Source organism: Felis catus, chromosome D4 (genome assembly GCF_018350175.1).
Source record: "Felis catus isolate Fca126 chromosome D4, F.catus_Fca126_mat1.0, whole genome shotgun sequence".
NCBI classification, from domain to species: Eukaryota; Metazoa; Chordata; class Mammalia; order Carnivora; family Felidae; genus Felis; species Felis catus.
The window spans coordinates 67,914,930-67,940,903 of NC_058380.1; the positions used below are offsets into that span (position 1 = coordinate 67,914,930).

At 45.1% G+C, this 25,974-nt stretch overlaps 1 protein-coding gene across 13 annotated transcripts in view; it reads left to right on the forward strand.

Moving 5' to 3' along the window:
- The first annotated feature begins 242 nt into the window (after nt 1-242).
- Nucleotides 243-25,974, forward strand: part of ZNF462 (zinc finger protein 462) — a 138,586-nt gene continuing 112,854 nt past the window's right edge. For 2 of the 13 annotated variants that reach the window (XR_006588563.1, XR_006588564.1), the window contains exon 1: nt 3,291-3,536. The gene's annotated coding sequence lies outside the window, so the exon portion shown is untranslated. Of the gene's footprint in view, nt 376-3,290; nt 3,537-4,206; nt 4,251-5,106; nt 5,762-25,974 lie in introns of those variants that run through there. The other 11 variants (XM_045042664.1, XR_006588562.1, XM_045042662.1 and 8 more) reach the window with 9 other exon arrangements.

The following is a 25,974-nucleotide window of genomic DNA, read 5'->3' on the forward strand; positions in this document are numbered from 1 at the left end:
ACAGCAGGGCTTTGCAGGAGTTTTGCAACAGTCGCCTCACGGCTTTGGGAAGTCAATTTGCTTCTAAACCAGAAGATGGTCTTCCAAAGGCTGTCCTGTATTTGGAATGGGAACTTAGCCTTTGTACCTTTCCCCCAATGTACCCACAGGAGAAGCCCGAAAGCCACCCATCGGTCTCTGGATCTCCTCGCTGCCTTTGTCCCTTCTAGACGTGGAGGCTTGGAGAGGAGGTTTAGTTTCCAAGGATTGGAGCGTTTGAAGGGCGGGGCCATCTCCAAGTCCATCTCCCCTTTTTGTCCTCTTCTCCTGGGACGGGAGGGAGGAGCCAGGTCCCCCCACGGCCGGTTCGGGAGCTCTCTGTCTCGGTCGCTGGAGGTGAGTCTGAAAGGGCGGCAGCCCGTTTAATTGTAGCGCAGGTTAATTTCTCGAGTTCACCGCAGTCGGTCAGCCAGCCGCTTCCCGGGTCTTTGCCAAGTGGGTTTATGAGGTCTGAGGCGTGTTGGGGCGCGCTCACATTCTCGCAAAAGGCTCCTCCCCAGGGCTCATTCCCCGACTGCGGGCAGCCCTTCGGTGCCCCAGGAGCCTTGGATTTCCTCTGACCTCGGCCGCTTCCTCCTCCCTCCCCACCGCCTGGTTCCGTGCGCCCCTGCCCCCGGGGAAGGGCGGCCCCCATCTTAGGACTTCCGACCCAAGCCAGCCCAGGAGGTACCTTCACGTCGAGGAAGGTTTTATCACAGCCTCCACAACCGTGCAGTAATAGGGGCTTTCAACCTGAAATACGATTGTTATTTTTCCGGTGCAGGGCTTGACAGAGAAAGTCAGCTTTTTATTAAAGACAAAGAGGTAAATTATCAGCTGGGGCACTGAAGGGACGGCGGAGACCTGGCGCGCTTCCTCTCGTCGCCACGAGGAATTTGTGGGGGAGCGGCTGCTGGCGCTCAGACACCCCTGGGGTCCCGGGGGAGGAGCTCGGGGCAGAAGGACTTCCCCAGGTCCCTCCGGGCACCTGGAAGGGGGGAGTCCTCCCAGTTCTGCACAAAGCCACGGGCATTTCAGTTCTGAGCAGCCTTACCTTCCTCCTCTCTCCTTTCTTCTTTCTCTTCTCTTTCTTTGACTCCAGTCTCCCTTTCGCCTCTGTGCTTTCTCCTCCTTGTTCTCCTCTCCCTACTTTTTCTCGTCCCTCTCCTCGCCCTCCCCCTCCTTTCTTCTCCACCGCACGCGTAGAGTGTCATTTATTTATTTATTTATCACCCCCGCCATCAACACCCTTTTAGGGCTCCCAAGCTTTTCAATGTGAGTGGGAGGAGAAAAGGGCAGGAAGTGTTGACGGCAAGGGGGTGAAATCGTGCCTCTGGGTGAGAGATTCTGCCCCGGAATAAACGATTGGGGAAAATCTTGGAAAATGCGGATTCGGATCTGTTTATGAAAGCCCGCTATCCGATGGGAACCAACTCCGCGCGCGTCTCCTCCTCCCCTTTATTGTATGGGTTTATGGGTATATCTTCCCGGACTGTTGTTTGCAAGGGTGGGGGGGGGGGAGGGAGGTAGTATTAAAGAGGACAATCTGGCCCTGGATCTTCAACACCGCGCCTTCTCCACCGGATGCGCGCTCCCCAATGCAAAGGAATCCAGCAACATCCCCCAATTCAGACGCGGACAAAAGAAACTTTAATTAAGGTCTCTGCCCTGCGCGCTGTGTGTTTCTCTCTCCCGATGCTGGTGATGTCCAACTCGGGGATGCGAGAAATAGAAATGGTACCACCAGCCCGTGCCCTTGAACTTCAATTGCTCCTGACTTGCTGTATTGATTTTTTTTTATAGTGTAAGCACCCCCCCCCCCCAATCAAATTAAAGCCTTAGGAGACATTCAACCTGGTGAAGGGTGAGGGGGAACCCATTCCTTTGCAAAAGAGATAGTTCAGAACGATTTGGGGAAAATTACACTAAATAAAAATTCAAGGTGTGAAAGCTTCATCTTGGTTCTCTTGTCTTCAACACCATGACACCTTATCATTAGAAGCGCTGATTGTTACTTTCCGAGCCTTTAGATGATCAGCCAGAAAGTGCAAACAACGCGGGGCTGGAGGGTGTAAAGTTATTTAAGTAGGCTTTTTTTTTTTTTTTTTTTCCTTTTGGTGCGCCGTCAAAACATTTCACAAGTTAGGAAAATAAAGTGGTGGTTCCGAAGCTCGGAATGATGGGTTCTTTCCCTCCCCCCATCCCCCCCCCCTCCATATCAGAAAAGAAATAAAATGCACAATGAGCCTTTATTTCAGGGGAGAAGACTTCAAAATACGTGCCAGTAATGGACAATTTGAGCTTTTCACTGGAGATACTCACACCGCAAGCTGGAAAGGGATTAAAAAGCCCCACGTGGTTGATCTGGGTTTAGACTTGCAACCTCTAGTTCCCCATGTATGTTCTTTGCAAAGATTGGCCTCTAGATGGATGCGTGTGAGGGACTCTCTGGGGCCGGGGCTCGGCGCCTCGGGCTGGGCTGATGGTGGGAGAGCTATGAGCGGCCGGGCAGGGTCCTCACTGGGGGCTTCCTCTGCCGGCCAGGGCGGCCGGGCGCCTCCGGGACGCGAGCGCGCACGCCTCAGCCCGGCCGCCGCGCTCCTCGCACCGCCTTCTCCGCAGGTCTTTATTCATCTCATCTCCCTCTTCCCCTTCTCCTCCTCCTTTGCCTCCTTCTCCTCCTCTTCCTCCTCCTCCTCCACCACCACCACCACCTCCTCCTCCTCCTCCGCCGCCGCCGCCGCCGCCGCCGCCGCCACCTCCTCTTGCATCTCACTGGCCTGGCTCTGTGTTGCTCTGAGTGACAAAGACAATGTCCCAGCCTTAACTTTGCAACCACCTTGCCTCCTTCTGGGGTTCGGCGGGGGGGAGGGGGGACAGCAGCCGCAGCCTCAGCATCTCCTCCAGCTTCTCCTTCTGCTCTTCTCCAGCTCTTGGATAATTCTTTCCTTCCCCCCCCCCACCAGCTCTTTTCCTCATTTCTTTCTTGCTTTCTTTTTTCTTCCCGTCTCCTGCACGTTGTTGTTGTTATTAGAAAGGCTTCGCGCACCCCCTGGTGCTCCGGCGTTTTGTGTGGCAGGAGAAGATTGTCTTCCTTCTCTCTTTCTGTCTTGCTTTCTCTCTCCCTCTGGTTGCTCATTATTCAGAGAGAGACACAGAGGGAGGGAGAGAGAGAGCGCGCGAGGGAGAGGGAGGAGAGGAGAGAGAAGAGGAGAGAGGGGAGAGAGAGAGAGAGAGAGAGAGAGAGAGAGTGAGAGGGAGAGGGAGGGAGGGAGAGAGAGGGAGAGGGAGAGAGAGACGGATATCTCGGGTCATCTGCAGCTGCAGCGAGTCTGAGGAGCCGAGGAAGGCAGGGAAGATGGCGATCCTCCATTGCTGAGACCCGGCAGAAGCACATGAGACTCCCAAACAACTTCCACAACAATAACCCGAGCAGGAAGAGGAGAAAGAGAAAGAGGATAAGGAGGCGGTGGGGCTGGAGAACCCGAAACACCTCCCGGCGCCGGGACGCTTCTTCTGTAAGTTACTGCAATTAACAACCACCTCGGGGTGGTCCGAGTGCTCCGGGGAGGAGAGCGCGGGGCGGTGGAGGCACAAACGCGCTCATTCATTCGGCCAAGGAGGGTTGGTGGAGCGGGGAGGAGAGGAAGTCCCCTGCATGGACTGGCTGTTGGAAGAGAAGAAGCGAGCGAGAAGAGGAGGAGGAGGAGGAGGAGGAGGAGGAGGAGGAGGAGGAGGAGGGGGAGGAGGGAGAGCAGGAGGGGGAGGAGGAAGAAGAGGAGGAGGAGAAGCGAGGGAGGAAGAGGAGGAGGAGAAGGTGGTGGTGGTGGTGGTGGCAGTGGAGGTGGCTGTGCTTTTCCTGCTGGCTGCTCCTTCTGCTGGGGGGAGCGGAGCGCTGTGGCTTAATTAATTTCGTGTAGTTCTATGGAGAGAAGAGAAAATGAAAGATGAGTGAGAAGAGGGCTGGAGGCTTAGGACGGATGCTCCGAGTGTGGGGACAGGAGTAGGGACAGAGAGGGGGGCGGAGGGCGGGAGTCCAGGGGACCAGAGCCGAGAGCCGAGAGCCGGAGGGAGTGAGCGAGGGGCAGAGGAGGGAGCGCTCTGAGCCGCCCCGACCTGAGCGGGTTGACCTCTTTCTTTCTCTGTCCCTCTCCTTCCTTTCCCCCTCTCTGTCTGCCTGTCCCCAAGCCCGATGGCAAAGCCGTGCGGATTGGCACCCCCCTCTTCCTCAGGTATTTGGCTCTCTTCTCTCTCTCTCTCTCTCTCTCTCTCTCTCTCTCTCTCTCTCCCCGAAGTTGGGATGCGGGGTCGGGATGTGTCGGGGGGTGGCTGCTGCCGCTGCTGGTGCTGCTGGTGAGGAGAGAGGCGAGGCGCGGGGGGCACGGGCCGGGTGGGGGGCGCAGGTTCAGGAGCAGCTGAGGAGCTGTCTCCAGGCTGGGGGTTCAGAAGCGTCTGGTGCAGGAGGACAACGGTTTCTGGAGAGGAGAAGCCATTACACACGCTTGGCTCTCTGAGGAAGGGAGAAAAGCAGGCAGGGGCCTGGGGGTCGCCTCACTCCTGGTGCAGTTCCCAGGGGTCTGCCCTCCTTCCAGGCGCGAGGGGAAGCCGCAGCCGCCCCCCATTGGAGCAGCCCCTCTCTTTCCCTTTCTTTATCTCCCTGTCCTCCATTTGCAAGCTGTCTGCTTTGGTTCCAGTCCAGACTCCAAAACACAAAGCTCCTTCTCACGTTCATTCTCCAGGCTTTTCACCATTCCTGAAGGAACCCTCATTTTCTTTTCATTGTAGCTTCTAACCTACAGAGAGGGAGGGAGGCTGCCTGGAGTTCCTTTTATATTCCTCCTCTACCCAAAGGGGGAAAAAAAAAGTTTTATTTTTAAGCACGCGTCTGGGATGGGAAAAGACCAACCAGTTGGGGCTTTCTCCCAGGGCTCCCGGGGGTTGTGTCTGAGTGTCTGTGTTGGTTGTTTGGTTTGCTTTGGTTTTGTTTCTGGAGGTGGCTTGCAGGTTTTTGGAGGAAGCGACTAGTTTGGTTGAGAGCTGGGAACTGAGTCAGGTAAGCCGTGTCATGTTGTAACTCCACCAGAAAATGGAGGAGAGCGGGTTTCCAGGAGACAAAGCTGAGATGAGAAGTGTTTATAAAATTATGGATGTCTCCATTTTGAAGCTCTGTTGGTGATGGCTGGAGGAGGAGGCTTGCCTGCCTACTCCTTCTTTTCCAGGGTGGAATCTTGTGGTGGTTCCTCACCATCTATTCATTATGCGAGGAAATGAGGGACTTGTAAGGGCTGCTCAGATTTTTCTCCCACCAAAGGAGTGCTTTCACAAGTTATTGAGGCGTTTGTTTCCATTTTAAAGTAAACTTTGGAAATTTTTTTTCTTCTTTGGAGTGGACCTGAAGGGTTTTGACCTCCTTCAGGAAAGGCAAGGCAAAACCTTAGACATTTTCCACCGAGGTCTTCCCACAACTTTCAGCTGCTCCAGGTCTCCTGAAAGTCACCAGGAAATGTTATTTCCTCATTGTGAAGATGGTGGTGGCCCTCAGCTGAGATTTTGGAGTTCTGGGGCTTGGTTATCATCATGTTTTGATGCATTGCAAGACTTTATTGTCTGGCTCGGGCTGATGTCTGCAAAAAGGGAAAACAACAGCAACAACAACAACAACAACAAATCCTGCAAGATCTCAGAGGAACTAACTCTAGGACTGACTGACACCAGTTTCTCCAGAGTCCACATTTCTCTTCAGGTTGTTCCATTTGTGCCTAAGGCCTTCTTTTAGTTCCTTTGTTTTCCCCCTTCCCTTTCATTCTGCTCTTTTTTTCTGTGTTCTCAAGTACTGTAAGTCTTCAGAAATATCAGATGTCTTCTTAACAATGTCACTATGGAAACAAATTTCTAAGATATTTTGTCTGTTGAGAAAACCTTGTGTCCAGGTATCTTCACCTTTTTAACTGGGAAGAATTTAGTAGTCTTCTAGGAAGACATTTTGTGAGGATGATTTGAAGGAAGGACCCAGTCCTACCCCAGTCCACACACATTGACTGGAGCTCTTCACAGATTAGTTCTAGACAATGTATGTAATTGATCCAAGTAAAGAACAAAATCCTGAAATGCTTGAGGAATTTATAAAAGCCAACCATGGAGATGTTGCTTTACCATTAGGTAAGGTAGCCATCTTGAGGATGAGGGAAGATGTTGGGAGAATTTTAGGTGGACTGTTGATGAGATAGGTGAGGAAGCCTCCACGTTGGAATGAAACCTTGGAGGAGATTCAGAACCAATTAATATATTGTAAGGAGGCTTGATTGGACCTTGTTTTCAACTAAGGGGAAACATAGAAAGGTACCAGCTTCAACAGAAATAAGGAACACATTTGCGAGCGACTTACACCAGCTCTTTTCTTGCTTTGCTTTCTCATTGTGTGTCAGATTTGTGTGTGTGTGTGTGTATGTGTGTGTCGAGTTCCTATGTCTCCAGTATTTCTGTGCATATTGAAGTGGTTTTAGATTCCAGATGTAATTATATTCTGTTGAGTAGCTGGTAGCAGTGTCATTCAGTAAAGGCACAGTGCTGTATATGACAACATCACATTTTTCAAACCAAACTGTTGTGTCATTAATTGAGGGTTATTGTTCTTCTGAGGAGTATGAAAGGAAAAGGAGAAATACATGGTTCTTTAGCTGATAATTGTCCATGGTCAATGAAGTAAAACCCTGTTTTTTTGCAGACGAAGACGTATGGTTTTCAAGATTTTCAGTTGATGTGTGTGCTCATTTAAAAATACTTCTCTTCAGATCTCTGCTTCTTTATTAAAAACCTGGGCTTCTCCCAGAGCACTTGACAAATCTTACTTTTTGGAATCATGCCTTTTATTAATCAGTTTTGAATGTTGTCTTTTGATACCATTGCTTCTGCTCCTGAGTGGGATGTCATCAACGTTACACTTAAATTTGCTAATGTGTGTGTGTGGATGCTACTCGTTCCAACTCGGAAGCTCCAAGGCAGTGGAATAAAAAGAGTTATTTGGGAGAGTAATTACCAGGTAATTTTGCATCTAATTAACCACGTCTGTGTGTGTAAACATAAATACATTGTAGGTTGATCTTGAAGCAAACTTCCATGATATCTTTGTTGTTGTTGTTGCTACCGGGACAGCCGGTTAATTACTTATTTTGGTGTGAAAAAAAATTTGACAAACTGGTTGCTAGTCTAGCACATAGACTCACCACATGTTTTACTTTGTGACCAAATATTTTGGTGTCTTCACAGATAGTCTTAGAGTTGAGATTTCCTGGAGGGAAAAAATGAGGTATCTAAGAGGCATTTTGGAGTTTGAGAATAATGTTCTAACTGGTCACCTAAGAGACATGTTCATCCCTGATGCGCTTCATCAACATGGGAAGCACCTAATGTTAAAGATTCGTGCATTTTTCTAGGGCTACACGTTCGAAATGGGACAAGTATTTTGGATAAGGCGCTATGAGAGAAATACAGAGTGTCAAATTGAACATTTTTATTTGATGTCAAGGCTCAGAGATTTGTTTTGTTTTGTTTTGTTTTTGAGGCATCAAGTTGATGAGGCTCGTTATGCAAATTTTTTCCATGGCTCTAATATATCATAAAGAGAAATCATTCTGGAGAAATATGTGAGCTGTGAGGCACGTTGCCGTAGAAAAGATGCTCGTTGGATCTTTGTATTCCACAATTTTTCTCATGTTAGATTTATGTCCATCTAATTTATTGACCACATTCCCTGAGGACATGTTTTTTTCCACACCCCTTGGAGTTGGAAAGAACTTTGAGATAGAAAAAATATATATGCACATACACATATGTATCCGTGTGTGTGTGTGTGTATCTTTCTAATGAGTCTTCTGGAAGACAGTAGGGGAAAAGAAAGCCAACCCTACTAATGGACTTTAGAGTCTTTGTGGTCAGTTTTCCTGAAAGAAAATAATGGCAAAATTGCCTTGGGAAGAGTTCTGCTTTCTGTATGTTGGAGTTTAATAGAGTCTAGTCTGTCTTAAATTCTTTCCTGGTGTTGAGAGTTCTTGGTTAAGGTAACCTTACTCATCTTCTTTGTGCTGTATGCCTTTATCAGACTTAGCGCTCACTGCCTCCTGGGACAGAACATGGACAAAGCTGTATTGAACGTTTCACGTTGAAAACTGGAGAACAGAGGTGCTATTTCACACTGCCACACTCACAAATTAGGAAATAATATAAAGAATGCATTCAGATTGCAAAGGATCTGACATGGGTACACGATTGGATGATTGGTATGTGGAAATTAAGGAGATTCAAAAGAGGTGGAGGAAAATATTTCCAGGGTCTATCATTAGTGATAGTGAACTGGAAAAAAAAGTCAGCCTGTGTGTGTGTGTGTGTGTGTGTGTGTGTGTGTGTGTATAAGTGTGAAGGCAAGTATCTTTTGAGGTTCACATACTTAAGAAGTTGGTGGCTTTGAGAGAAACATTAGCTGGCGTTGGTGACCTATTAATTGATTATGAGAAAATAGAGAGGAGAATAGATAATGCTAGAAAATTACTCTTGTGTGATATGCCAAGACATCTGGCAGATGTTATGTTGGGCCCTAAGGAATGGACAGTTTAATTTTAGCCCTAGCAAGGAAATGGGAAGTTCTGAGCTCTTTTAATAGCACAAGCCTTAGTTTGGGGAAGGTTGCTTAAAAAAATAGGAAAGGAAAAGAAAAGAGGCATTTATTGTAATATTGAAGAATTCCAGGGAGCACCCAGATTAAGCCGAAGTTTGGGAGCGATGGACAAAAGTACTTTTCCCTAAGTAGAGATTAATATAAAAATCATTTAAAAGTTGGCTAACAGGTACACCGTAAATGGTGAATATTAAGAACGTCTAATTGAGAAGCTAGTTGTTTTGTGCCTCAGAGAGATCATCTATTTCAGATCTCCCCTTCCCCCTGCATTTTATTGAAGAGGAAACTGGCACAGAGACGTGCAGTGACTTGCCCAAGGTCAGAAGGTTCAGTTGTAACAAAGCCAGGCCCAGAACTCAGGTCGGCTGACTCCCAACCCAGTGCCCTTTCCACCACCCCCCTGCATATGATTGTAGCGGTTTGTGAAACACCAGCTCTCCTCTCCAGAGTGAAAGCCTCTGTGAGAAACTCTGTAATCAAACCCTAGTGGGGCAGGAGTATTGGTTTTTTTGTCAGTTGAATTTAACATGTTGGGGCTGAGCATGGTTTCATTCATAGAAGTAATACACTCCAGAGACCAGTTTTGTTCATGGGACTTGCAGTCGAGTCGTAGATACTGGGTTCAGACTGTGCTTTTTCTTTTAATTGTCCTGCTCCCCACTATAGTTCAGTCATCCAGGGCTTGGGAGTCCTTTTCAAATGCCCTTCTTTGGAGGTTTGTCTGGGTCTATTGCAACTTACAAAAGTGCCCACAATTGGACTCAGAGGATCTCTTTTGCAACATGGTACAGATAAATTGGCTTCTTTCAGAGATGCCATTTTGTAATACTGATGAATGGCCAAGAGAGTGAAATCCAGTCTAAAACAATACTGGTGATTTTCCAGTGTTCCGGACTCCTCCAAAAATTTGCCCTCCATGTATCTTCTTGGAGCCTGGTTCTCTCTTGCAGACCAGTGGCTAGCTATTTGCCATTCCCCAATGAAGTCATGGGGTCATCCTTAAAGTGAGTTTTTAACAACATGGAGAACATTTAACCGGGGAGAGAGGGAGGGAGGGAGGGAGAGAGAGGGAGATAGGACAGTACTTTAGGAAGGGTGAAATGGGTTTCCACTTTTGATTCCTCTTGGACAAGTGAAAGTCATTTTGTGTAAAAAGAAGAGTGATGTTTGGAAGTTTCCACATTTTCTAAGCTTCTTCCAAACTAAAGCATAAATTTTTAATCCAGGAGGCAGTCTGGAGAAGGTAGTGCTGGATGTGGACTTCTGGCAGAAACACAGAAACGCTATAAACAGTTGAACCTCAGTGTGGCACTCCTCCAAATGAGTTGACTGTCGAAAATAAAATGTTCCAGAAGAACTGGGAGAACAGGAAAGAAGTTAAAACAGCATGGTTTGCATGCCAGTACTGAAGGAAGAAAAAAAAAGTTGGGGTTGGGTTGAGGGGGTGGGGGCATTGGAGAGAAGAAGATAATCCCAGATTGAACTGTCTCCTGAATTTATAAGACCCGGGAACAGAAGTTTCCAAGTGAAGGAAAATGGATTGTTATGAATGTAGACGGTATTTGCAGTTTACTAGGAAGCTCTTTTGAATCTCTTGTCCCCTTGAACTTTGTCTCTGGAGAACTGCACACACTGATAAATGCAAAGTCAGTTGGAAGTGCTTTGGATTTACATTTTCTGCTTAGAAATACTATCGTAAAATTTGTCTACTTTCTAAGGTCTCCTGTCCTTTTTGGTTGAAGCATACATACATAAGCTTTTTAGCCTTTGGATGTGTGACTTCAACTCAAAGTTGGTTTTTTTTCAGGACTTGGAAAGACAAGAGGTAGGTAGAGTGATGCGGGGGAAGAGGATATAGGTATGGTCACCTGCAAATGCATTGCCTTTGGATTCTGGCGAGCAGCTTCCTTGGTGTCTTCAAAGCGTTCTTGCCTAATTCCTAGCTGGAGACATTTTTTCTTGAGTTATTCTTGGAGAGGAGGTTTCTTTTTGTGCCAGGTCATGGGTATTTTGATACTGATTTTTCCTTGCTTTCATGTGTTTGCTTGTTCAGTTCCCTGCATGCTGCTTCTGGATATTAATAAAATACTGCTGTGCCTGTCCACATCTTAGCCCCAACTTCATTCAAAGAACAGAGCCTACTCATGGGGGTGTAGGGAAGGTTGGTGGGCACTGACTTATTTGTTCAAAAAATAAATACTTGAAGATGAAGACGGCTTAATTCAGAAAGTTATTTGCCAAGCTTTTGCAGAGACTTTTTGCAAAGACCATGCAAAGAAAATGGGGAAAATTCTACTAGGAACTGGTAGATCCTGATTAAAATGCGTTAGGATCACTTAGTAGGAAATTAAGCATTTGTCCAAGAGGAGTAAGCAAAGACTTACCTTTGGATTCATATTGGTTTGAGCACAAAAGGAGCTGGAGGCCCAGGCGAGACAACTGTGTCAGAAGTAATTAAGCCCGGGATTTGTGGAGAGGCTTATCTGCCACAGAGCCCAGCTGGGGAAGGCCAACCTCACTCCCTAAGCCCTCATCTGGCCAGTTGAACCAGAACAGGAGCTAAGGCCTTCACATTTTGGAATTTTTCTCTTCCCTGTTCAGATTTCAGAAGGTAAAGTTGCCATTTATTCATTTTTGCTCATGTCAGCTGAGGGCTTGCTTCTCTCTTGAGCTGGGAAATGCCAGAGGCAGGGGGGTGGGAGCCGATTCCCTCTGAGGGAACATTCTCCCTTTTAACACTACAAATGTGCCTATAACATTGTACTTATTACTCAGAAAATAATTGTGCAGTGGTACAATGTGGGATACTTGAAAGATGTTTGCTGCACAAAGGTTCCAATACTCACCTGCAGATTAAGAAATGGGTTTCTAAACCATCTCATTTCTATTGCTAATGAAAAGCTTTGGAAGGCACCTGTGAATTAGAGCTCCAGCTGCTATCATGGTAGGGGAAGTTAGGCCTTGAAAGGATACACGGATTAGCCCGTCAGAAAAGCAAACAGTAGCATCAGCACAAGTAGAAAATAGACAGGGTTGTTAAGCTAACAGAAAAGTAGGCTAAAGCATTGCCATAATTATGTGGTGGAAATTTGCTGGGAAGGAGAGCCTGCTTGGACGGGAGAAGGAAAAGAAGAAGAGAGGCAGGGGAATGATTGACAAGTCGAAGTAGAAGAGGTCTGTCCACTGGGAAGAGCCTGCAGGAAGAAGAAAGGTATTGCTTTTAAGAAAACAGTAAAGCAAGTGGAAAAAGACCTTGTAATTTGGTACCTATTGCACGTGAAAAATGAAGACCAGTGCTCAGACCCAGTCTTTGGTCAGTTCTTACTGTTAAAAAGGAGAAAAAAAAAAAAAAGAAAGACTTGAACTTGGAAGACCATTTATGTGACTTCAGAAATCGGCCTTTCTGATAGAGGACAGATGGAAACTTGAAGGAACTGGTTAAGTGGGCCTAGGTGGAGATTTTCCTGGAAAAGGAACGAAGTAGAGAATAGAGCACAGCAGAAAACAGCTGCATTATTAATGGTCAGACCATGTGATAGTCCTCTCTAAACTTATCCATAGAGCTTCTCTACCTACGCTGTGAGTGCTAGAAGGAATGAAGAACAAAGACACGCTTCTTTCCGAGGGGAAAGGAACGGAGTGTGACAGTTACCTGCAGTCCAGTTTGGGATTAAGCTGTTTGCTAGAACCAGTCAATCCCAGAATGGTTAGCCTTCCTGATCCCTAATGACACCATCCCTCTGTGTTGTGACCAATTAGTCAGAAATTGAGTCTGAATCACCCGACCCAGATTGGACCTGGTCTAGGGTCCCTCGTGTGGGGTAAAATTTGAACACTGGGCCAGAGACCGAAGATGGCCAGAAATAGATACCAGCCAGAGATTATGTAAGGATTTCAATAACAAGTACCTATCACCCAGAACCTTTTTCTCTTCAGTGGTTTCTGTCGTATTTTGTCTTCTGTGGAGACTGTTAAATTGGTATTGGATAATGATAGCTGGGAAGGGGATCTGCATGGAAGAGACCATTTTGATCTGAATGTCAGAGTTCAGCTTCCAGAACTTCTCCCCCTTCTGCTGTCAATTGAATATTATCACTTCTGGTACTGGGTAAGAATGCCATCTATAAAAGGAATAAATACAATAAGTTCATCAAAAAATTCTGCCAGCCCCTCTGGAAGTTAAGAGTATCACACGGACCTTCCACAAAAATACAACTTCTCTGGAGCTAACTAAACTAGTTAGCATTTGTTTAACATTTCATACGAACCAGGGACTGTTCTTCTGGTAGAGAAAACTGAGGTTTGGGAGGTAAAGAAATTTACCCACGGTCGTGGAGCTAGAAAATGGGGAGCCAGGATCACACACGGGGGGCACTACCTTCTGGCCCTCAGCTTGTGGGAACTGGCCGTGGTTATTACTTAGGATGCTAATAGCTTATAATCCTGATGGTTTATCTCTTCCAGTTGCTTATGCCAGTAGTATATCCTGGTGTTCTGGAAGGGAAATTTGAGTATAATGGAAAATTAATTGTAATCTATTGGTTGATATGAGAGATATAACTTACTGTAATAGCTTGACAAAGTGTGTTTAACTAAAGAGTACCCTGTTTTTGTTCTGAGTTACAGAGGAGATGGTGAAAAACAGCAAGAGACCATGTATGAGGAAATTTAGAGAATGAATATTTTTAAGCTGTACTGTGTGAAGTTCAGAATTATAAAGTAGTTATACATGTGGATATTTAAAAAGGAACACCTACCTGTTATGGAAAAAAGATATACTGTGTGACTTTTGTTTTTTCTTCTTCTTCTTTTTAACATTTATTTATTTATTTTGAGAGAGAGAGAGAGAGAGAGAGAGAGAGAGAGAGAACAAGCAGAGGAGGGGCAGAGACAGAGGGAAAGAGAGAACCCAAGCAGGCTCTGCAGTGTCAGCACAGAGCCCGATGCAGGGCTTGATCTCATGAACTTTGAGATCAGGACCTGAGCTGAAATCAGGAGTCAGATGCTTAGCCGACTGACCTACCCATGCGCCCCTTTCTTTTTTTTTCTTTTTTTCTTTTCTTTCTTTTCTTTTTTTTCTTTTCTTTTCTTTTCTTTTCTTTTCTTTTCTTTTCTTTTCTTTTCTTTTCTTTTCTTTCCTTTTCTTCTCTTTCTTTCTCTTCCGTCTTCCTTTTTTCTTTTCTTTCCTTTTCTTTTCTTTTTTTCTTCTTTTCTTTCTTAAGTAAAGAAGGTATCTTATTTTTTTTCCTTCTTAGGGCCCCTTTTGGAAGTCTCAGTGCCTCTGGTTTACTGTAAGCATGAGACATGTTTCCAAAAGCCACACAGACATTTGAAAGTTAGTTCCCCTGTCTGATAGTCATTTTTGGAAAATAGCACAGATACTCTTCAAAGCACAGGTGCTAATATCCCCTACGCCCTTTCATGATCACCATGTGCTCTATTTAGATCATGGAGACATGATGAATGTTTTGGTTTTTATTTGCCTCTCCCTGAAACATCACAGTACAGTAAGGAAGCTGCTGTTCATGGATGACCACAAATGCCCTTAACAGAGTAACAAGTTGTACTAAGGGAGCTGGAGCAGGTCCAAATATCCCGAAGATATCCAGGACAGTAGCTTCCCTGTAAGACAGGCGGTTGGGCATTAATTGCTGAGTAGACTCTTTAACCTCAGAGCAACTAGTGGTGGTTTTACAAAGTTTTAACTTTGCTATGGATCTGTTTAGATGATCTCCTCTTCCCAACTGACTTCACCCAAAACCTTTGTAGAAGGGTAAGCATGTGTCTGTCCTGTTTGTAAAGTGTACTGAGGAGGCCAGAGGGTCACCCATTTTTTCACCTGTCACCCGTATCATTTACCAAACTTAACAAAACCATTGTTTTCTTAGATAAAGGCCCTTAACGGGGGGAAAGCCTCAGGGGAAAAAAAAAAAAATGACATAGTTGAAGAGAGTAACACTGAGCTATATACCAAAGCATGTGGTTCTCCAGCTGGGGAATTTCTGATTTAAGAGCCTTAGGTAGCATCTGCTGTGACCTTAATCAGTAGTGGCCAGCCCTCTAAGATGCTCCCTCAGACCAGCTTGTCTCAAAGACCAGTTCTTAACATGCGTCTCCGATTTTCCTCTTGATTCTTTGAAGAGAAATCTACCCAGGTTACCCTCAGGAGCTTTGCAGAAAGTGAAGGTGAACTGAATCAACCAATCTTTGTGGGTGCAGTGGTATCCAGTTGGGAGTAGGACTCTGTATTGGGAGAATACACTCAACGTGAGAGTCAGGGTGGGAGAGGGCATGTTCAAGGAGGTAAGTGTTTAAAGTCTATGGATTTTGGCTTGGTGGAGGAATCTTCCATTCTATTGAAAACAAAAGGAAACCTCTTCAAAGGCAGATTCCACTGTAATGTGAAAAAGCACATTGCCATCACCACGTGAAATGGCACGCATTTAGGAAAGCAGAGTTGGATGCTTCCCATGCGTGGAAGTTCTCATCCTTGGTGCCATCTTCTCCTGGGGCTTTGCCCCTAATTAGTAGTTTTGGGAGGCTGAGAAGTGACTTGGTATTGAAGGACAAATGTCACCTGTCCCTGACGTTCATCCCTACTCCTTGGTTGACTCAAGTGTTTGAGTAGCTCACCCATTCTTTTTCTGACCGGTGGCTGGAGCTTGTTAATAATGAAGGAACATCACCCATAGGTCCTGAAATTAGCAAGTGTTAAATGTTATGTGATTATTAGGGGAAAAACAAGATAATCTAGTCAGTGGGCTTAATTAGGTTGTGATTGCCCAGTTGCTGCTTCATGATAATTATATTCATAACCCCATTTCTAGACGTCAACTACAATTATCAAAATTGACCCTAGCACAGGTAAGTGTTAGCGATCTTATTTGAAACAGCTACTGAACGGTGAATTTCCAATGTTTCCCAGGTGTTCCTCTGTGTTCCTTCTCCCCCTTCTTGCCACCTTCCCATCATCTTTTCTCCATTTTAGTAGAAAGACTGGTGGTAACTTTATTTTGCCCGTGACCATGCACATCTTGTAGCTAGTGTTGATGCCTACAGAAAGATACTTAACGTTTTTAAGAGTCAAATAGGACAGTAAAACATTAATACCTCAGCAAATAGGAATCTTGAAGCATAAAAATCCAAAACTGGCTAGGTTATTTTTTCTTAGCACATGACACCTGTTCAGTAGATTTAATGTGATTCATTTGAACAGAGCCTTTACTTTATAAGGTGTAATCCTAAAATGAAAAACAGCCATCCATGTTTAAGATACTGTCTTCTCAACGTGATCATTAAGGTCTGAGGAACAGAGTGAGAACTTCTAACTTTCTGTTATCCACACCCTCCTATCCCCCAAATTCATGACATTTGCTGCTAGAGTTATTCTAGTAGAGAAAGAACATGTCATTGTTGGGGACTTTATTTCCTGTTTATCTCTCTAATGAAGGCAATGATTTCTAGGAAATACAAACAACAACCTGTATCAGAAGTGGGTATGTCAGTGTGCACCATGAATCACTGGGACAGATTGTCACTTGGCAGCTTTCCCTTTCTGACATGCAGTTATATGAAAAAATAATGCACTGAACATTTGCACACCATGGCTAAACTTGAGTGCAGTTGAACTGTCTGAACAACTTAGGATTTGGTTACTGTATATTTGGGTGTGTGTGTGCATGTGTGTTTATATATATATATATATATATATATATATATATATATATGTTATGTAAATATATATGTATATATTCTCTCTGGGAGAAGGAGCTTATTTTTTGCTGAAACATTAGGAGTACAAATTTTTCAGAATTTCTGGGTGAACATGAAGTTCTTTGTGCTGGGGTCTTCATTAAGAACGTGGTGTGGGGACGCCTGGGTGGCTCAGTTGGTTATGTGTCTGGCTTTGGCTCAGGTCACGATCTCACAGTTAGTGAGTTCGAGCCCTGCATAGGGCTCTCCGCTGTCAGTGTGGAGCTGGCTTCGGATCCTCTGTCCCCCTCTGTCTGTCCCTCCCCTGCGTGCATGCTCTCTCTCTCAAAAATAAGTGAAACATTGAAAAAAAGAAGAAGAAAGTAGTGTGTAGCACACAGAGCATACTTTTTGGGACTGCACAAGCACGGGATGAAGTTTGTCTCTGTCCCTTCCTAGCTGTGTGACCTTGAATAAGTCACTTAACCTCTCTGTTCCTGTGATTTCCTACCCAATCAAAGGGAGATAATAGTATGAATCTGTAGAACTGACATAAGGACTAAAATATTATGTGTATAATAAGGATCCCGGTTCATAATGGGCACTTGAAAAATGATAGCTTCTTCCTTCCTTACTGATAGAGAAGATGGGGTAGAGATCTCCCCGGGCTTTGCCAGATGTGAATTGTTTTGTCCTTGGTCTTAAACTCCGTTTTTTGAGTCCCTCCTGATTAACTTTGTGCCATGTCTTGCCTTAACTGATGAACGGTTCTCACTGCTGTTGTGCATTCGCAGGGAGACTTGCCAGATTGGGAGCCTCTGGTCTGCCTGACTGTGGACCCTGCAGTGCTCCCTATCTGTATTGGGGTCTTCAGTAGGGATTTGTAAACTACCTGAGGATGATGCCTTATCCTCTGGGAATAGTGCATTTTCTTGGTAACAGAGACTGTCCCAACCTTGCAGAAGTATATTCCCTGAAATGTTGTGGGAGAACAGTTTTTAATCAACATGAACTTTCTTGAGCATTTTGGAAGAAAGATGTTATTACTGCTCCTATAGTTTGGCATCATATCTGGCAAAAATGATTTGTCTGAGAAAGCTGAGTTTATTGCAAGGAAAATAGTGGCTATGGATGCCTCTCTGTAGCTTTACTCGTTCGCCCTGAGCCAGTTTGAGGACTGTCCCGTGGCCTTGCTGAAAATCGCTTTGGTCTTCTCTGTGCAAATGTATATTTTTTTATTTTTTAAAAATGTTTACCTATTTCTGAGACAGAGAGAGACAGAGCATGAGTGGGGGAGGGGCAGAGAGAGAGAGAGAGAGGGAGACACAGAATCCGAAGCAGGCTCCAGGCTCCGAGCCGTCAGCACAGACCCTGACACGGGGCCCGAACCCACAAACCATGAGATGACCTGAGCCAAAGTCGGTCGCTCAACCGACTGAGCCACCCAGGCGCTCCTCAAATGTTTATTTTAGTAATAGTCCACGTCTACTTGGTCTTACTAATGTACTGTAATATCAGATGCTTTGAGATCTTGGGCAAGGAGGCTAATTTTAGAGTGCCTGAAGGGTAGATGATATTTCAAAGTGTAGAATGGTAGGGCCTAACAGGACTTACCTAAACTCATTTGCTCCAAGTCAGAAGAACACTATTGGTGGCCTCCGTGGTGACAGCATGGTGGTTGGTGATAGTGGTGGAAGAAGTAGAGAATATTTAAAACAATGATTTTTAGTGTTTATTCATTTTTGAGAGAGAGAGAGACAGACAAGAGAGCGAGTGGGGGGTGGGGCAGAGAGAGAAGGAGACACAGAATCCAAAGCAGACTCCAGGCTCTGAGCTGTCAGCACAGAACCCAACATGGGGCTTGAACCTACAAATAGTGAGATCGTGACCTGAGCTGAAGTCAGACACTTAACCGACTGAGCCACCCAGGCACCCCAGAAGTGAAGAACATTTAAGTGGTTCTTTGGTGAAAACAGTGTAGGGACTTTTAACCTTTAAAAGCAAATTAACCTGTGAAGATTTATTTATTTATCTTATTAAAAAATTTTTACATTTCAAGAACTTCCAGGGAGACAAGGGTGTCAATGGACTATTTTTTTAATTATAAAAAATTTATACTTGCCACTTTAAAATAGTCTCCAGAGATGTTTAAGGAGAGAAGAAGAGACCATGCATTTATTTACTGGTGCTCAGATCTCTAGAATGACCTCAAGTGAGAGATTTGGGGTCTCAGAGCGTGGACCCCAAAATTACCAGGGTGGTGGTGTAACTGTGGGGTGTGGTGCCGGTTATAATAATATGGAATGCCCTCAAGAATATAAGACACGGGAGAAACAGTAGGAGCTGAAACCAGGACTTCTTAGGATGCCTGGAAATTGGGGAGTGGAAAGATTTCTCCAATATCCTTGGGATTTGGTAAGGGCTATATTTGGGAATGCCGCCTTCACATGTGCTCGGTTCTTTACAACTGGCAAGGCCCTTACTTATCTGGGACTACAGAGTAGTAGAAAAGTGATTGATTTAACTTGGGTCGAGCTCCTAATTTGCTCCTAGCCTCCAGCTTATCTTTAAAAATGGCATTCCCTCTGGGGCGAAGGCTAAGAGGCATAATGTATGTAAAGCACCCAGCACCCTGCCAGGTACCCAATAAATGGCCACCTCTGCAGTTCATTTGCAGTGATCAATTAGCGGCCATCCAGTGCCACTGGTGCAGATGGCTTGCTCCTTGCCATTCATCTGCCGCCTGGCTCTGCACGCCTAGTTAGCAGTTGTGGGATGATAGAGAGTTGGGAAGAATGTCATGTCCTCACTGGCATACCGCGTGTTTTATAGGTGCTCTTGTATTTAAGAAACGTGTGTCCATCCGTCTCTTCATTCGTCAAACATTTATGGAGCACCTTTGGAGTGCCTCGGCACGCCTTCGGAATGCCTGGGTGGTCAAACGCAGGGGGTGGTGTGGGATCTCGCTGTCAGTTGTGTTGGGTTCTTTCTTTTGGTAATTGAGGTGATTATGATGGAGATGGTGTCCTTAGCCACCTTTAAATAGCTTGGAGCCAGGGGCTGGTGAACTGTGGCTTTAGCCAGTGGGAAATGGATTCCTGTTTAGATGCTTGCATTTCGGAGTCTTTGTGTGTATATATTTACAATATAATTTGCTAACCGTGTAGTCCATGCTGCCGGGGTACGTAATCTGGCAGGCCATTTAAATATTTACTCCAAAATATCTTGTTCTCTGTTGGTGTGAAGTAGAGTTTCCAGATATTTTTAGGTCATTTTCATCTTAGCAACCCTGTTGGAGATGAACCAGACACACTGCTGTAAACTGTCCCCACATTTTGATAGAATTTAATAAAGTAAAGTTTAATGGTTTGGTCCCAAGAGGCAAACAGACCATCTGGTTAGCAGAAGGTTAGGTCGAGTACTGCATGGCTGCTGGGAGGGCCACGGACCAGCCCCGACGCACTGGTAATATGTCCAGTTGCTGAATGCATTAAGCATTGAAATGGTGCTTTCGCGTCTGCCGAGCCAGCAGTTCTGTTACCACCGCTGTGACGCAGGAGATAATTCAGCTGGGCAAGCGGCAGCATGGGGGTGGATCTACAGTACAGGATGTGTAATGTCAACATGAAGGATTGGAGCTGGCAGAAGGAAGGGAAGCACTCATTTCATGCCAGTGCAGGAAGCCTAGGGAGATGCTTCCCACCCCCTTGCATCTTGTCCTCTTCTGGAGCTTTCACATTACGTGTTAAATGATTACCTTGTGCATGGTCCATGGCAAAACTTCAGCTGATTCTCTGCCTCCTTTGGAACCTGTCAGCACAAACAGAGTGAACCACATTCCACACACATGTAGGGCGGGCAAAGGCAAGAGTTAGCTGCACAGACTGGGAGGAGGAGAAAGGGCTTCGTGAGGCAGGAGCATCTTTGTGCTTGAGATGGAATCCCATTGTCTGGCCCTTTGCGCTCAGATTTGAGACCGGCCATCCGTTCAAAGGCTACAATCATCTCAGAACATTGGGCTGCAGCTGTAGTCTGTAGAAGGCTGCAGACAGGTTCCAGTGATTCTGCAGAAGCTTAGCAATTACATAATTGCTGTGTAACTGGAGGGAGCCATCAGGACTGTCTAGTTCCCCTGGAAAGAAAGCTTCTACAATTTAAGCGATAGATTATTTTCCCTTGTTAAACCTGAAAGCAGATGAGCAAGGACATCAAGCCACCAGGCTGGAACTGGGTCCCGTCACTGGCTTGAGAGAGGAGGACGGTCCAAGTACACTTGGCTGGACACTCAGGGGACTTCACAGCTGTGTTAAAGGCAGAGAGAGAGAGGGAGGGAGGGAGAGAGCGAGAGAGCGAGCACAGGATTCACCGGGTCTTGGAAAAGTGGATTCTTGTACCAGTCAAACCCAGTATCTCACTTGTTTCTAATCTGTAAGACTACATTTTGTATGCATTCAAGGCATGGAGTATTCCAGAGCTGTCCTAGGAATGGGACCAGTGGAGCTGCACTTCATCACCAAGAGCCCTCTCAAGTTCTGTGCCTGCCCTGGAGGATTTTCGCAGCCTCTCTTTGAGTGAGGCACTTGCCTCAGACGCTGATCAGCGGAAGAGCAGCAGGGCCAGACTCTCATCAGATGGTCCTAAATGCTGGGATCCTCTCCACATCAACCCCTGGTAGCGCCTCAGCAGCCCTGGTGGCCGAAACAGACTGGACGCTTTGTCTGTGGAGACCTCACAGCACAGGAATGAATTCCTTCTTTCAGCTACCTGACCACTTGTTTTCCATAGTTGAGAAAATTTGGAGGTGGGGTTGGTTAAATGTAGGCATGAGGGCCGCCCTACACCAGAGAGAAGCCCGGGCTCCGTTTCATCAGATACGAAACAGTCGTCTAAAATTAGCCGCATCTCCTAACCCAAGTGTGGACTTCATGTTTGTTTATGTTAAGTAGCTCTGGATGTCAGCAGCCCTGCCTTTCTGGTGTCGGATTTGAGCTGCTGCTGGGGTAGAGAGTGGTTGTCGGACTACATTTTATTAATGGCTTTAAGTTGGGCCTTTGATCGCTACGATATTCATCTCTCGATTGAAATGTGTTTGTAGTCAGAACTTCATATAGGGCAAATAAAACATTTTGGCTCCTTTGTGAGTTAAAAAAGGAATGGCCAGCAGGCACTGTAAGGAGTTGGACCTCCAAGGTGGATTGGGTCCACAGATTCCTAGACCTTTTACCTTTAGACCTGCTTTACTCTTCACCTCCTGGGTGTAACTCTGAGGTTGGTGGATGCACATAGTCTCTTTTAGAATTTTGATTCCTATGAAACTGTGTTGGTGGGTTTTCAAGGAGCCAGGCTGTCTCAGCAGTGAGCTTTTATTTTGTAGCAATCTGGAGGGGGGCATAGGATCACCCATGGTGACCCTTTCCTGCGTCATTCCAGACAGGCCTTGGCATGCTCCAGCAGATGAGTAAGGGTGAGGGCAATTGGCAGGAGGACCCACTGAGTTCATCTTGCTTCGTATCTTAGAAACTGGCCTGACCTTGTTCCATTTTCGGTGTTTGGGCACTCTGAGAAACACTGGACCATCTTTCAAGAGTCCTGGAGATTGTGCTGGGAGCAGCATGCTCTCATGCGAGGAGGGAACACTTGACTTGTGCAGAGACCACATGTAAGGGAACCCTTTGGTATCTGTGTTGGGAAGCCTGTGAAGACCTTGGCAGTGAGGGCCAGGATATGTAGTAGAAAGAACATAGACCTCAGAGCCAGTGAGTAGCTGGGTGACCCTGAGCGAATGATTTCATCTTTGATCTTCAGTTTTCTTATCTGGGGCAAAGGAAAAAAAAAGTCTACTGTGTAAGCTTCACATGGGGGATAAATGAGATTGCGAATGTAAATCTCTGGTGTGGAGCCCGATGTATACTGAGCACATAAAAAAAATACTAATTCCTTTTTCTCCCATCCTTAAGTTTTCATAAAACACTTATAGGCAGAGCACTGTTGGCAGTGACTGTTCAGGAGTCAGAATACACTTGAGTCCGCATGAAATCCCTGTTAGGGGGCTTGTATTGGTGGACTGATAAACATTTAACATCTTGGCTTTAGGGGCTGGAGCAGTAGCTTTTACTACATGACGACTTGTAAAAGGCAGTGTGTTCCTCTATGAAACATAACTTCAAAATCTGGCAGATGAGGGGGAAAAGTACCTTAACTTCTGTTTACACTATCTTGAACATTCTGTAGTAGATTAGTATTAAGTTCCTTAGATGAGGTTCTATTTTTGTTTTTTGTTGTTGTTGTTGTTTTGACGATGGTTACACAACTAACTCCTTTAAAAGAAAAACCTGACATTTCCCAAGAATGGCACAGATGGGAGATGGTTGGGTGTCCAGAATCCAATAGACAAATTAATGACCCTCACAGCCTCTTCTTGTTGACCTCTAGCCCAGTGTGCCATTCCTTATGTTGGTGTTCCATGAAGCCTTACTGACTGTTTTCAGGGGAAAAGTTAAAATTTAGCCAAATCGACTTTGAAGGCCAACCACTGGTTTCTCTTGATCAGTTACTGAACAGGACTAGACTAGAAGCTACAGAAAGGCAGGCCCAGCATCTCTCCTCTTCATCTGTATCATCAGTGCCTTGCACAGCACCTGGGGCAGGTGCACGGTCAATAAGTGATAGGGTCGGGGAACCAAATCCAGCATTTTGTCAAAAGTTATTGTTCCTAAATTCTTGTTCCCTAATTACACCTCAATTTTTTAAAGACAGAATGGTACCTCTTAGTACCTCTTAGTTTCTTCTAAATAATGATTGCTACTACAGATATCACTAGTATAAAATAGCATTCAACGTTAGTAAATGGAGATTTGGCTCTGACAGTTTAATTTAAAAATTAGAGTTAATGTAAGTTCTTAATCAAGGGAAACTGCCCAGCTCTGTAATCCACATTAAATGGATTTTGGATTTAAGAATGACTAGATTGCAATCTAGGGTAAAGAAACCGAGGAGACTTTGGGTGTTGGTGTTTTGCGAAGGATACTAATTTGAGGGTGACAGTTGACTAGTATGATCCTGAATGACTCTTCAGGGGCACTGTAAAGTTAGATTTTGGAGGATTGAGTCTGAGACATTGAGAGGAAAAAGTCAAATTCAAGAATACTTAAAGACTCAAGGTCGGGGGTTCTGGAGGAATCTCATTTGTAGATTTATATGAAAAAGGAAGACCAACCTTTTCCCAAGACTTAATTTGACCTATTAAGTCTATATGGATTGTGGCATGTTTTTCATGGGATAGATTGATGGTATGGGAACCTTAAGGAATACTGAAAAAAATGCTAGAGAGAGAAGAACATGGAGTGTTTCGTGTCAGTTTAACATAACTGGAAGAATGACGCCATGGAACCAGGACGATAGTCATGTTTTTTGAAGATGGCCAAGCAGGTTCAGAAAACATGCTTCTCCACCTTTGACTTCAGTTCTTGAACATTCCAGTGGAATGATTTAGACCATTCAAAGTCTAGTATGTGCAGAAGCCTTCTAGGTATGAGGTGACCTTGCAGAATTAAAGAAACCCACAGACCCTGTTAGTTCCAACCTCACCGAAGGACATATTCTGAAGAGCCAGCTCATTAAGCAAGCTTTTGAAGGGTGTGCGCTGCAGAGCAGTTTCCTGTTATTTGGTTAATGGTTGACCTAGTTCTATTGCCATATGCTTCCTGGAACGCATTCTAATATAAAGTATGTGTTAAAGCAAGACTAGGATAATAGCAGGAAAGTCAAAAGCTTCTGAAGCAGAGACCATATTAATGCTGGGCCAGTGAGGGCAGGATGGTGTATGGGTGGAAAATGAACAGACTTTTCTCTTCATGGTCCTGTTTACTAATTCTTACTGTAGTCCTCACATATCACCCCACTGCATTCCAAGGAGTTGCCTTTTCCCAAAGTACCTTGTGCCTATAACCAGCATTGCTTGTTCATTTCTTGCGCGTGCTAGGCCCAGGTAGATGTTGAAGTACCCTGAGTGAAATTACTATTGCAAGGAAAGATTAGATTAGATCTGGCTAATGGCAGGTGATTTTGTTTTTGTATTATTATTTTTGTATTGCCAACAAGGGATTAGTAAATCTTTTTGTCTGAAGTTTGGATGGAGTCCAGAGGCTAAGACTGAGACTCCTTTGATTTATTTATCATTTTACCTGGAATCAGCAGCCTTGGCTGTTCATTTAGATGAACAGGAGAGTCCACGCGATCATGAGGGCTGCTGAGCAAACTTTGCACCAGACACACATGTTTGTTTTAACAGCTTCAGAATGTGAAGAATCTGTGGGTCTTGTCTGCTAATTGCTGGGTATTTGGGTGGTGGTAGAGGAAGCTGTTCTCTTCACTGCACATAAAGAAAATGCTTGAGGAACCACAAGTGTGTGGGGTGGGGTGGGGTGGGATAGGGTGGACAGTTCCTTTTAAATTTGCTTTTTTGAGTCACCATAATTGTAGAATGGGACAACGATTCCTAAATCAGGCTGATGTTCAGAATCATTCTGAGAACTTGGAAACAAAAAGGAGGTTATTAAAAATAGATTTTTAGGTTCTACCACAGGAGAGGGATTCAGTAGGTCTAGGGTGGGACCCTAGAATGTGTATTCTTAGAAGCCTGATTTAGGAACCACTGGTCTTGGGAATTCAGTATCATTAGGCAGGCAAGGGAGGAGGAAGGAGCTACTGTGCTTTAATGTCTCATATGCAGGAAGGAGGAAAAGGAAAAGAGATGCTGTCAGAACTTGATATTTGTAGCTGCTAATAATTTGAGCTATGGAATAGGCTTTCGTCTTTTCTTCCCCAGGAATTCAGTACCTCCAGGGCACCTTAAGGGTACTGTATACTAAGTGATTTAGGTTTGGGAAATGTCATCGCAGTGGCATGCTACTTCCTGTGCTCCACCCCCATCACCGTCCTCTGCTGCCTCGTCCTCTTCCTCCCACCATGGAGACACTGTTAGCAGTGTATCTGTCATTCATCAATTAAATTGGACGGAGTTTTTTCATATTATTACCTTTGGCTGAAACAAAGGGACGTTACATTATGTTGATTTCTGTATACAAAGATATTACTACCGATCCACCCAAATTGCTTCTGCTGCATCGTCATCTTCTTTTTCTTCCTTCTCCTCCTCCTCCTCCTCCTCCTCCTCCTCCTCCTCCTCCTTCTTCTCCCTCTTCTTCTGTTAACAATAAAGAGATGCACAAGTTGACTGTGGACTTGCTCTGTATTGCTGCCCACCTGGCCTGGTTTGAAGCCATTGCCTCTGATACTGGGCCACAGCTAAATAATCCATTTGTGAATCAGAACGATCTCGACTTCACCCTGATTGGAGTCTAATAGTGTGCCTGATAAATAGTTGGTCTTCATTGCATAGTTAGTGGTTGAATGAATGACTCAACCAGCTAAGTAAACATTGCCCCCAAGAGATAAGAAGTAACTTGGAAAGAAAAAGATTCTGCTTCAAAGCAATGTGTGTGGTCAACGTTACCCTTTTTAGGATGTTTTCTGCATTAATCTCAACAAAAAGGAAAATGACCCTGTTTTAAAGTTTGATGGATTAGACACTT